The sequence below is a fragment of the Leguminivora glycinivorella genome, chromosome 1, assembly GCF_023078275.1.
Source record: "Leguminivora glycinivorella isolate SPB_JAAS2020 chromosome 1, LegGlyc_1.1, whole genome shotgun sequence".
In the NCBI taxonomy this organism is placed as follows: Eukaryota; Metazoa; Arthropoda; class Insecta; order Lepidoptera; family Tortricidae; genus Leguminivora; species Leguminivora glycinivorella.
This window is the reverse complement of record NC_062971.1, coordinates 35,950,564-35,962,745: the sequence shown is the minus strand read 5'-3', so window position 1 is coordinate 35,962,745 and position 12,182 is coordinate 35,950,564. Positions and strand designations below refer to the sequence as shown.

The 12,182-nt window shown below is 34.1% G+C and overlaps 1 long non-coding RNA gene across 1 annotated transcript; it reads right to left on the bottom strand.

Annotated features, from left to right (window-relative positions):
- Positions 1 to 1,134: 1,134 nt before the first annotated feature.
- On the bottom strand, positions 1,135 to 3,927 carry LOC125232092. Its single transcript, XR_007177705.1, has 5 exons — positions 3,866 to 3,927; positions 3,465 to 3,567; positions 3,037 to 3,166; positions 2,481 to 2,576; positions 1,135 to 1,303 (listed from the first exon to the last, which is right to left on the bottom strand). It is a non-coding gene; the product is annotated as an uncharacterized LOC125232092 (long non-coding RNA).
- Positions 3,928 to 12,182: the final 8,255 nt, after the last annotated feature.

Here is a 12,182-nt window from a genome sequence, read left to right as displayed (position 1 = left end):
TTATATGGTTTAAATGGACTTTAAATGTGGTGTTTACTATCTTAAAATATGTGGTAAAACTGGTAATTTATAAAATCTCTTATTACTTAATTTATTTGAGTGAAATTAATAATTGTGGTAGCAATTTCTGATTTTTCGGTGTGGCTGCGGGACACTTAGTGTTGCTAACTGGTTTTTCAAGGTAAATTCTATCAAGTTGGTTAGGGAAACAAACTATTCTTTGGAATAAAAAGCATAGGTTTGTTATAGGGCCCAGTGGCTTGCGAGCGCCGTCCACTGATGGAAAGTCAAAAGCTTAGAAAAGTTAGTAGACTTAGTTCTTATAAAAGTTAGCAACTGCTCGGTGTTTCGATAAAACATTAGAAAAATCGAGAAGTTATGGTCTATTAGCAGTATTGGGGAAAAGGGGGGTTTAGCTAGGGAAAAAGAAACAAAATAAAAAAGGGGTTAGTTTGTAGATAGATAGCCCTTCAGGCTTACTTGCTTAGGATCCTGATAAAGTGGTTTGATCAGGTCAGGGGTCCCATACCGTATCGCAAGCCCTTGCCCAAGCCGGGACCACTAATAAGGCGTAGCGGATGATTACCAAAATATTTTTTAATATTTATTTCATGTATGTTTCACTCACTAACTTTTATTTTAAAATTTCTTCATCACGTCATTAATTTTCTCACATATAACTTTCTAGGCCTAAATCTGATAAAATACTCTTCTATAACACTATATTATTATGCTACAATAACCTTTATTCTTCTTTAAAATATAAATAAATAAGATTTTAAATATTAGTCAAAAATACAGCTGATACTCATTAAAGGATCTAGGTTATCGCGGTTCACATCGAAGGGTTCTACTTATTCACGCTAGACGATCACAAGGCCAAATTTACGGGGTATATTTAAAGGGGGGGTTAGCTATACTGTTGATTAGTCAAGTAAGTAAGTAAATAAGTAAGGTGAGCGGAGATTTAGTTACATTTGGTGACGTGACCAAGGGATCTAAGATGTGCTCTATAGAACACATCTTGGATACCAAGGTTTACAAATAAATAATAGCCTTACCAGGCTACATTTGTTGTTGTGAAAACGAGTGGGTGTGCTGTATTTCCTGACTTATTTCATCTCTAAATAAAACTCATATACCTAATATTTTTATTCAATCGCTATTTCATAAAAACAAAAATAACTTTATTGTTAATAAACACGTCTGTAGTTTTTCTTCCATTGTTGGTTCTTGCCGCGTTCCGGGCGAAGTCATGCATCGATGCGGAGTCAATTGTATGTTCATCTCCTTCCACTGGTATCTAAAAAAAAACATAGTAATAAAATTAAAGTAGCGTAGTAAACTAAGACAAAATCGATTTCTAGGAAGTTAGCTCATAATCGTAGTGGTTGAACTAAACATCGTCCCGATTTTACGGTGATTTCAGCACCATTCGGGTTGCATTGCTACGTAGCAATTGTTGGCATTGGCGCATCTTGACGTTCCCTTGCGCCTGTGCGTAGTACTATTATTTACTCTGTGTCTTAATGTACGTTTTTATAGCTGTTGTATAGGCGGGGCTAGTACGTAAAATACTAGGTACTTATAGAAAAAAATATTCATGTACCTAAAATAAAAGAAGGCGCGGAACTGTAGCACTTTAGAAGAGTTTGCCACCTAGTGACCGGAATTGGAAACATAAGTATGTACACTTTGTACAATAGCAATAGAATTTCATGTTAAAACAAATAGTTCTCTATATGCCCAGTACATTTTCTTAGCAGGTTCTGCCATCTTCAGGGTTATTTTGAAAGCTTTACATCACATTTGTGCTTTACATTGGAGATCGGATAGCTTCGATGCTGTCTTATATAGTTCATGAACACTCTGATATGTATGTTCCTGGCAGGCGTCTGTTATACAGAATTTCATTTATTGGCAGGATAACTACTAGTTAGGTCAGTAAGTAGGTCGCTAACATAGTCTAGATGTAAGATTATTTTCCTAAAATAACCTAGGATACCTAAGCCCTAGATTTAAGACCTAGTAATACAAGAAGATAGGCTCTAGTCTAATGGCTATGGGGGCGCGATTATTCATTGTCGCGCTGAAGTACAATATTATATGGGGCGTCCCGCCATTTTTCTATGAATACTGAATAGCTACACGCATGTTATACTATGACAGTACCTCCTTCGATGGATGGTTTGTTTGCATTTCAGTTGTAACTCTATAATCTATGTATTGTCTCACAGGATTTCATACATCATACAATCATTATGTTCGGCAGATTGTGTACACAGCTTTTATACGGAACCCTAAACTGTCGCAATATTTCACAAGTCAGGAGTATGCCAACATACTGTACTTTGTTAAAATGTGTAATATTCCTGTTAAGTAGGCATACTCGTAGATAATAAGCACCAATACTACTATAAAACTATATTTTACTGAGGTTCAGAAAAAGTATGTAGTATGCAGTAGGTATGTAAAATTACCTAACATGACCGGGTCCAGTCTGATTGTCGGATTACTTTGTTGTTCAGTAACGTTGAGCATGAGCTGGTAGTGTAGATCAGTGAGCCTTTAGTACACTGAAAGGAAACGTCAGAGATTAGAAATGTTCATGTAGATAGCGTAAGAAAAGGGTTTAGTTTTAGAGTGGGGTTCTGCCAAATAGGAACAATATTATTTCATTTATCTATTCACGGGGGCGCGTCGCTTAATTTTTGGAACTAAGACACGCCCATGAGAAATATTGTGTCAGAAAAAACAATGCATACAGCAAAATTTACAAAAAGGAAATTAAAAATAAAAAAAAAGTTTGAGAACCCCTGCCTTGCAGTTCATATCTACATGAGCTAGGACATAAATTAGTAATAAGTTTACTTAGCCAATAAAATGATGATGAGTCAGTTAAGTTTGATTTTTATCCGGTCGCTCATGCCTCGCCGTTTTGCTTTACGCTTCACTTCAATTTTCTAGATAATGATGCCATGAGCTGTTCACTTTTAAATTTAATAAATAGTACGAGCTATTATAAAATATAAGTACCTTTCATTTATATGAAGTCAGTAGATATATGGGGAACGGTCCGTGACCACGCACTGGGGATTCCTCAGTCAACCTGCATGTTGCCGACAGCTGGTTGATGTTCTTCAATGATGATAATCCATTTCATATACTGAAAATTGATACATACATTGTTTAAACTCAATGTAGCAGAAATAAAATCTATGCTAAGTCTGGATTTTTAGTCTACATAATTTTATTCAAGTATCCAAAAATACAAAATTAAAGTTTGGACAAGTTTCAATGCCTATTTTTAAATGTCATGACATTCATTTGAGGTCCTACAAATATTGCTTTCCATAATCCAGAGAAATTTTATTGGTTGGAACGGAAACAACGTTACAATTTCCAAGTACAGTTAGGTAGCCTAGATCAAATAAATTAGTCAAAGATATAATTTTAATGCTTACCGTTTAACCAAGGTATGTTCAGTTTCTATAAATATTGTTTTCCATAAAATTTGTGGCAGATGTGTAGAAATATCGGGCATTGTAAATTCCAATTAGATGTTGACTGAAAAATCAAACAACCATATAAACCTCTTTGAAAGTAGCAAATATATTTTGACAGTTAGGACTATTTCACGTACATTTAGAATATTTAAGATCCTCTTAGGCAATGTGAAAGTCAGAAAGTACGAGTAACGTGGGGAAATTTATTATCATTAACTTATCTGACGACAGAACAATGAAATAAGCAACATTTCACCAATATATTCGGTCTAGTCGTTGTAGTTCGCAAGTATGTTCTGCTGGGTTTCGAAAACGACGACTTGTTTGAAAACACATCAAATAATAAAACAAAAGCTTACCTTTCATGCAAAACTGCTTTTGAAGTAGGCAATTAGTTCACTTTATCAATTGAGGCATAGCCCGATAAGACATCCTTTGCATGGGCTGTTTGCTCATTAGATCATGAGTATGAGCACTAAATTCTTCTATTATCTTGATGAGAAACACAACAAAACACATGTCCATTGCATTCACGTTTTTTTTTTCCAACAATAATGTCATGTCAATTTCGTAACCTCACTTTCGCTAACGGAAAATTACATTGCAATTGCAGTTCAGAGTTCAATTTGATAAAACAGGCTCACTTTGTCGACAAAATTATTTGGAAGTAACGCGTGTTTAGGGCAAATAATGTTTTGATTGCATTTTCTTAGTTTGCTAAATGACAAAATGGCGAATATGGACGGTTCATGACCGGCGTCGGCGCAGAATTGCCTGTCGTATTGTTTAAGCAGATTAAAATAAAGCGAATATTTAAACAATTCTAGTTGTAGATCACGTAATTAATAATGAGCTAAAGAAAACAAAAACGGATCTGCCATTTTTTCGCGAACAAGCGGATTAGCGGTAAGCATGACATAGATTAGAGAAAATAATTTAACCACAGATAACATATATCTTCGCCAAAAGGTGTTCTATCGGTGACATTACACAAACTATCATTGTTTTTAAGTTGGTACGCTTGATCGGTCATACAATTTTCGACAAAAGATATTCAGTAATTCAGTAATTTATTGTCCGGTGTTGTCATTTACAAAACTTTACTTCATTTTTCTCTACTTCATTATAGTAAAATTAATACAATAGATGTATTTAAATACAAAAGATTTTGTTAATTTAATTTTCTATTGCTTAAATCACATCAAACTATTCAAGTTGTGTAGATTTTGAACGGTATTTTGTAAATAGGGCCTAACACATGTCCCCTTACAAGTGCGGTCCGACCGTCTGTTAGATCCTTAAAGAATCTCACAATATATTTTTAATGTGGTCACACTTTTGTAAACCGATGCGCACACGCGATTTCCTACGCATTGACAAATTTACACGATAGTTTTCGTTCGATTTCATTAAATTATGAAAAAAAAAATCAATTATATATTTCTAATAACTAGTCAAATATTTGAACATTATGATAGGCTAAATTTATGATATCAAATAATTGTTTTGTTGATTTAATGTTTGTGACTACTAAAAACACATTAGTGTGTTTACAATGAAAATACGCCCATGAGGACAATTATAAAAGAAAAAAAAAACGGTTGAGGATGACAATATTGACAGTGACAGTTCCTTACGAAAAAAAATCTGAGCGCGAAGTTATTAAATTTTATTTAAGAAAACGATTTCACAGAAATTACAGTGTTGTGTAGCTTTCAATAATTAGTATAGTTGACTTGAGTACATGGAGACAGAGTTAGTAACAGTTTGGACGCGAAAAACATGAAGTGAACATTGAGATATTTCGTGGGACGTTCGAGTTGAAGTACCCGGCTTTTGATGTCAACTAACGGAGGAGTAAGAGTTTTTGAGCCTGGTCTCATACCTGCTCATAGGACCAACGTGTTACTGAAGATTTTCAATATGATTATGTTGTTAGTGGTGCCATATTATGCCACACTAAACAGAAGAATGGAACAGAAAATGCCGATCAAGAAAAATACATATATGTAAGTGTTCAAAACCCCAGTTAATTTACCCTATACTAGTTTTATTGAGCAAACAAGACGGAGTTTTATAGTCTGCAGTAATTTTTGAGTTAGAAAAATTAAAGTCACTTAGCGATCAGACATCATACTTGAGAAAAAAAAAATAATAATAATAATAATTGTAGGTGAACGTAAATGAGACGTACGTCTCATATGGTTAAAGTACCTAGATGGTCCTGCAACCTTAGTTGGCATATTTTTTTTGGAAAATATTTTAACGCTTGTGATTTTTATTTTATCTTTCCCTCTGTTTATTGGAAGTCTTTAACTTAACTTTAGTTTTAACCTAAGATAGATTCTTACCACAGCAGTGTTCTGTCATTGAACATAGTGGATCAGCGAGGACGGTGGAAACATGCGGTGAAAACTTCAGTGTGTGTTTAAGTGCATGCTTAGTAACGCTAGTGAAATAACAAGTGTTTATGATATTCGATTTATGCAATATTTTATTTTTTGACCAATGATTGGACAAATAAGGACTAGCCAACTTTAGAGTTGAAGAAATATTCATTGGTTTCAAGTTACTTGCTGTGTTCAAAAATAAGTAACTGGATCTTTTGCGGTTATGCTGATTGTGATCAAGTGTGCAACGTGTCTTCGGAAGAGGTTTCATGGTGTCCTGGGTTATGACACCGACTGAGAAGAGAATAGTTTGGAAAATTTTGAAATATTACCAGGAGGCCAGCAGGATCTAATCATCATCATTAGCTACTCAAGAACTCATCATAGAACTAGCCAAGTATGAAGGAGAAAAAAGGAAGAGAGACACCTTTGACCAAGTTCCTCAACCCATTGTCGTGTTTGTTAACAATTTGCTAAGTTTGTTGCAGCTGCGAATGCCATGAAGAAGGAATGGATTGTCTGAAATTGCAAAGGACTTTCGGGGCATGTTATACAATATTGAAGACATAGAATAGGACAATACAAGTTTTAAGCTCGTTTCAAGAAAAAAATCATTATTTTGTTATATTATTATCCAATCAAATAAAAGTATTTTGAACCTACTTATGCCATCATTTTGTATTTTATCATAAGGCAATTAAAACCAAAATAAAATTTTGCAGATAGTTTGAAAAAAAAAAGGGAATATATTTTAACAAAACCACATCAAATTTGATGTTACATTATATTTTACAAAAAATATCAAAACCATATCAAAATTAAGGATACATCATATTTTGCGGGAAAAAATTGAAAATATGAAAACCACTTCAAAACTGCAATTACTTTTTTTTTTTGCAAAATTGTATTATGCGTTTATTATGAACATTACATGATGTGTAATGTAAATTCTATGAGTACATTGGTTACAAGTCAATGACGACAAGTAAAGAATGTTTATTTATTGCGACATACTTATGTGGAACATTATTATTTTTCTTTCTTATCATCATCATCATTATCATTATTTTAAATGCATCGTGAGTTCTTCAAAAATTTATTGAGATGCAGTGTTATTATTATCAGGGTGGTAGAAGTCAAAATTTTGACTAAAATTAATTTTATTTCTATAGTGATCTGTGTGATAAAGGGCCTTATTGGCTAGCCCATCGTAAAGTTTCACTGTCATTTAGTAGTTTCGTTCCTAGGATTATAAAATGGTATATTTATAATACGGATTTTTTTTTATCTAGATAAAAAAGTCTGTTCATTATATGGACAACAATTTTTTTTAAATCTTTATTTTGTAAGAAGAATGTATTGGATATACATTGTATGGTTAGATTATTTTAATATAACAATAACTGGACATCATAGTAGCTAGTCTGCCTGGGGTAGACGTTAGGAAAATCGAGATCGGTGGATAAACTATTTTTCATTTTAGTTATTACAGTTAGCAGTGATATTTATTATTTATTATTTATGCGTTATCATTTTTTTACATTATATAGGGTGGTATACTGTACAATATCGGTAACCACCAGTGCAGATCCTCGTTTCTAAGCATAACTCGGTCAGTATTTTGTTCTACAAAGATCGGAGTAGGGAGGGCCACTATTTTGTTTAAGTGACTGTACTTACTTTTATAAATTTTTTGCATTTTATGCTATCAATTTTGCATTATGAACTGCAGGAAAAAAAAACAAAGACAGGAAAATTGAAAGTAGGGTAGTGAACTTACAGTAATTGACTCTAGTTAAAATGTGAACATAAAATGTAACGTTTTCTTCGTACGAACATTTTATTTTTAGTATGTGCATCAAACAATTTTCACACATTGTCAAATTTGTTTGCGGTTAGTAATTACTTTATAAAATTAAATATAGATGTATAAAATGAAACCTATCATAAATAAAATTAATTTTCTTTGCTTTCGAGTCAGGGTAGAGTGGGGTAAAATGGAATACGTGAATTTTGAAGTTATTAAGTTATTTTATTCTTTATTTTTGATTACTTTTAAGAGCGTTGGCTTTCTGTTGAGATCGAGTGAAAGAGCGAATGAGGAAGTAAGAATGGTTACATTGTGTGTGTGTGTGTGAATAATTTAGAGATGATGAATGTTTATAGATGTAAGAATGTTTTGAATGGGATGAATGACTGAATGATGTGTGTCTTGAATTTTTTTTTATAGAATGAGTGGATTGATATAGACAGACAGCGCTGGAAAGTGGTCAAAACTAGTTTGGTCGGAATTTGCGGGGAACAAACAAGGGGGGAATTTTGGGAACACATTAGTCATAAAATTCTTATTGGTTAGGTTAAAATCCAATGGATTCGACCCATTTCAAGGGTAGTTTTTTGTGACTACTAACTACACAAGGTAATAAGACCCACACTGAATCCACACACCTCATCTTGAATGGGATGTATTTGACAATCGACATATTTAAGGGCCGATATCGTCTAGTGAGAACGAGGCTCTTTTCAATATTTGGTTCCTTGTTATGTGTTCAAATATGTGAAGTTTAGTATCATCAAATCATTTCTTCATTTGATCATGATATGGTACCGAGTTGAGGTACATGCTTATGTCATTTAAGGTTTGTTTTATAAAAAAAAAAAACACACTCAAATAAACTTTAAGTCGGTATATTTTATTCAAGTATGAGACATGCGCCAAAACATGTGGCTGGAGTGATTAGGTAGAAAAATTGGTTTGAGTTCCGACAATGGAGATTGAAGGCTCTGGACTTATAATGAGAGCTCTAAAGGTTTCTTCGTAATTGCGTGGGAAGTTATTGTGAACTCGTTGAAATTATTACGATAATTATTCCGGTCCAACAGTGTGGATGGAATGAATATTCGCCGCGACCGGGGAACGAGCTAGCAAGAACGGGTTAGTAGGACTTATCAGATTCACAACCTGATATCCCTGGCGATGCGTGGACTCTGAGAAAGGGGTTATCATGGTTCATTGTCGAGATTCTGATGAGCTGATTTCAAAACTGAGTCGCTAGCAGTTGCATAGTATTGGAATACACACCACATGATTAGAAATGGGGGATATTTCCGACTGATCTAGAAATATTTTTCTTTTATTCTTTTATTCAGTTTTATTGCTTCTTTTGCTAGATCAGATTGCAATTTTTTACAAAACTACTTTGTAATTTGTAAAAAATAGTCAATCTTGGGGGCGAGTTGTAACAGAACAAGCGTCTGTGACGAGGAAATGGACTCGTTATTGCATATGGAACTTGCGGCGAATCAACTTTTCCTTGACCAACTTTTTGGTGCGTGTTTCCTTCGGGATTTCATTGAATGTTTTAACGAGTAGTATCTTTGATGGTTTATCACATGTTTAGTCACGTCTTCACTCATAAAATTTACTATTATTTGGTGCAAAACAGGTTGGAAAAACGTATTTATCAACAAACTACATTCACATGGACGGAATACTGACACTGACAGTTGTCAGCTGCGTAACGTTCCGATATTATGTCTGGATTTCATTTACAAGTCAAAGAAATAATAATGACTAATATTGGTTATTATGCTTCCTGAGTATATCATTCAATGTAACATTTAGTAACAGATAAAATATTTCATTGCGAAATTACTTACAAAATAAATAAGAATGTTCCACAAAATAATATTTACGTAAAAATATTTGCGAATCGCTCCACTATTGGACTACATAGGTGTCAATATCAATAGCTCTGTCTCTCTCTAAAACACGTGTACTCGGCACGTGTTGATAAGCAAACATCCGTACATAGGTCTGTTTAGTCTGTTAGTTAGTCAGCCATATAAGTTTAGTATCAAAATTTCAAGAAGGATTTTTTCACAAATTATTTATAACCTTCTTCAGTTTCTGGATTGTCTTATTCCTAAAATTACGAGACAATCGAACGAAAACACTAAAATAACTCCAAAATTTAATATCGGCATCTGGCGGACTCCAGTCATAACGATCACCCTTGAAAAGCTTTCAGGTACCATTATATTTGGGGGAAATTTAATTACTTATCTGGGTAATAATCCCCAGCCTTATTCCACTCACATTTACTGTCAAAGTTACGTCTCTAAAATCTGTGTGGGTGTGTTTGTCTGTGGCACCGTAGCTCACAAATGGATGAACCGATTTAGATTTAGTTTTTTGTTTGAAAGCTTAGTCGGAAGTGTTCTTATCCATGTTTCATGAAAAAAAATCGACTGTGTGTAATGTGTATGTAGGAGGTTTTTTCAAAATTTTAATTTTCTGGTTAGGTTATTCTATCAAGTCTTGATTCGATCAACTATACAAAAATATTAATTTATAATATAATATAACAAGAAATAACTTTGTTTTTAGGGTTCCGTACCAAAAAGGTACAACAGGAACCCTTATGGTGCGACTCTGTCCGTCTGTCTGTCCGTCTGTCACATTCCTAAATATCTCGAGAACTACTAATGCTATCAACTTGAAATTTGGAATAGTTGTGAACATTGTGAACCTCTACAAATAGAAGGTATAATTTTTTTTAATTTATTAATTTTAATTGTAGAAAATGGCCAAAATGAAAGGGGGGCAAACTGTAAATTTCAAGTTACTAGGTCAAGTGGGGTATCGTTAGAAAGAGCTCAAATTGAACGTAAATAAACTATTTTTTATAATTTTTTTGTTGTGGAAAAAAAAAGAATTTTGAAGGAAAATGTAAAAAAAATACCGTTCCCCCCCCCCCCTTATCTCCGAAGTTTACCAACGAAAAATTATGAAATTTTTAGGAAACATTGGTTTAATGCTAAATATTACAGGAAAAATATAATCGTGTTTGTATCTTGAAAACTTTTTTTTCTATTCACAAAAAACTTTTCAGATTTTTAGGGTTCCGTAGTCAACTAGGAACCCTTATAGTTTCGCCATGTCTGTCTGTCCGTCCGTCCGTCCGTCCGTCCATCCGTCCGTCCGTCCGTCCGTCCGTCCGCGGATAATCTCAGCAACCGTTAGCACTAGAAAGCTGAAATTTGGTACCAATATGTATATCAATCACGCCAACAAAGTGCAAAAATAAAAAATGGAAAAAAATGTTTTATTAGGGCACCCCCCCTACATGTAAAGTGGGGGCTGATATTTTTTTTCATTCCAACCCCAACGTGTGATATATTGTTGGATAGGTATTTAAAAATAAATAAGGGTTTACTAAGATTGTTTTTTGATAATATTAATATTTTCGGAAATAATCGCTCCTAAAGGAAAAAAAAGTGCGTCCCCCCCCCTCTAACTTTTGAACCATAAGTTTAAAAAATATGAAAAAAATCACAAAAGTAGAACTTTATAAAGACTTTCTAGGAAAATTGTTTTGAACTTGATAGGTTCAGTAGTTTTTGAGAAAAATACGAAAAACTACGGAACCCTACACTGAGCGTGGCCCGACACGCTCTTGGCCGGTTTTTTAATTTTAATTTACCCACCTTTGCGGATGTATATAGTACTTCAAATTAATACGAGATGTTACGTAAATCATCTTCTTTCCAATAAAGTAAAAATTGTTTAAATCGGTTAACATTATAAAGAATAATCCCTGAAAAACCAACATACTATGGTCGCGCAAATTAGTTAGCGAATTCACAGAGAGATGGCGCTATACACAATAATGCTCATTAGTACCTATACTTTTGTCTTCTAGTCAAGTCGTTAGAGTTATGTGAAAACATGAGATTATTTTAACTGGGGAGTTTGAAAGTTTGTACGGAACCCTCGGTGGGCGAGTCCGACTCGCACTTGACCGGTTTTTATAATACAGTTAATAATGGTAATATTATGGTTTAGTTTGGTTATCACAATTGTCACTTGTAGATTGCAAAAGTCTTATTCTTATTTATATTTTTCACAGATCTGTACACAAGGCAAGGGGGTCTACTTTTCTCTGCAGCTGACTGTACCTATGCGAATTTATTCACAATGGAGAATCAACACGAAACGTCAAATTTTATTCACAACGGAGTATAAACACGAAACGTCAAATTTGGCAAGTCGAATCAAGGTCCCGGACGCTCCGAGCGCTCGGCAAACCAATAAAAGTGTTGTAAAGAGTCACCTGAGTTGATACCGATAGGAGAGGCGTTATTCCGGTACTTTGCCACGGCTCATGATAGCCTGGGATCCGCTTTGGGAATATACCTTGGACACGTGATCCCTTCCCCGAACAAGACACCGAAGCCGTCGTTGATGGGATGCCGTCGATTGTCTTTGCACAGTATAATAAAG